Raw genomic sequence first — 1493 nt, forward strand, 5'->3', positions numbered from 1 at the left:
CAGTGTATTCCTGCACCAAAACATCATATGTGCCCCATAAATGTGTATAACTATTATATATCCATAATAATTAAAAATTTAAAAATAAATAAATGCTATTCTCCCAAAGCCTATACTCTTCTTTAAACACGAAATATTTTTTGTGTCCTCCAATAAGCAGCAAAATAATCCAAAGGCTTGGAAATGAAATTATTAGACAATAAAATGTACTAGATTTAAAATTCCTAGGAATCCTGAAGTGTCATAGGTGTCATAATTTTAGCTAAGACAAAAATGAGATAATACCTAGCACATATAAGATTTTTTAATAGAAAGTTAGATACTATTATGATATAGCAAGGATGTAGGAAAACCAAAATCCTCACTCATGGCTGGTGGGAGTGAAACAGGAAGTTACTCGGGACAGCAATCTCATAGCAGTTAATTTACAACTTCTGCATATATTCTACTACCCAGTAATTCCATTTCGGGACAGAGAGACAGAAAACTTCTCACACAGGGCCACAGTAAGATGTACATTAAGATGTTTATCTCCAAGTTTCTGGAGGTAGCAAAGTATCAGAAGTTGGATTCCATGACTAGTCAAAAGTATAAATAAAATGAAGGCTGAAGAGACACTGGAGCAGTAGACATAATGAGATAGGTTATCATACAGCAACATAAAGAGATCTCAATGACATCATGTTGGATGAAAAGAGTTAGAAGCCATAAATATCACTCTACAGTAAGAAGTACGTAAGTCTTAAAAACAAACACATACAAAGCCACATCATTTCAAGAATACACATATTTAATAAACAAATGGAAGATGGATTAGAAAGACATACAACAAACACACTAGAATGAATAACTATGGAAGGAGAAAGGGGGATAGGATGAAAGGGAAAAGAAAAAGAAAGACATGGAAATAAAACAGAGAACTCGCCCAGATAGAGCACAAGGAAATATTGAGACACTGAGGAGTATGTTTAACTTGATTCTGTGTGTCTAGTCCAAAGGGAGAGGGGTTGGGAAGGACAGAGAATGAAAATGATAAGAAAACAGAAGAAATAAATATTAGCTTCTTGATACTGTAAAAAAACAAAAAATAATGTGTTTTTTTAATTTTCACATAAAACAATTCACATTTGAACATTTTACAATATGACATGTAATCATTTACCAGTTGCTACTTTAAATCTATTGACTAAATCATCTAATGCAAGTTGTATATAAAGATGATTCTTTTTTTCTGATACATATAGTGTCACAAGCTGCATTTTCCCACACAAAATGAAGCTCACTGCCTTGTAGCTTCTTACTATCTTAGGTTTGTCTTAAACTTGTCATTATTATAATAAGATCAGTAAAATTCTTCAAATTATTTATAAGGTTATTTTCAGTATGAAGTGATTTATATTCAATTGGAATTCAGTGATTCCACATACTATAATACAACAACTTTTAGCCATTTACCCTGTATTTCTAAATACGTATACAATTTGTTCTTTTCT

The 1493-nt window shown here is 31.7% G+C and overlaps 1 protein-coding gene across 2 annotated transcripts in view; it reads right to left on the minus strand.

Moving 5' to 3' along the window:
- The window catches only part of KCNH5 (potassium channel, voltage gated eag related subfamily H, member 5), a 314011-nt gene that overhangs the window by 282544 nt on the left and 29974 nt on the right, over positions 1–1493 (minus strand). The window lies entirely within an intron of this gene.

Source organism: Propithecus coquereli, unplaced genomic scaffold (genome assembly GCF_000956105.1).
Source record: "Propithecus coquereli isolate 6110/MARCELLA unplaced genomic scaffold, Pcoq_1.0 Scaffold5, whole genome shotgun sequence".
In the NCBI taxonomy this organism is placed as follows: domain Eukaryota; kingdom Metazoa; phylum Chordata; class Mammalia; order Primates; family Indriidae; genus Propithecus; species Propithecus coquereli.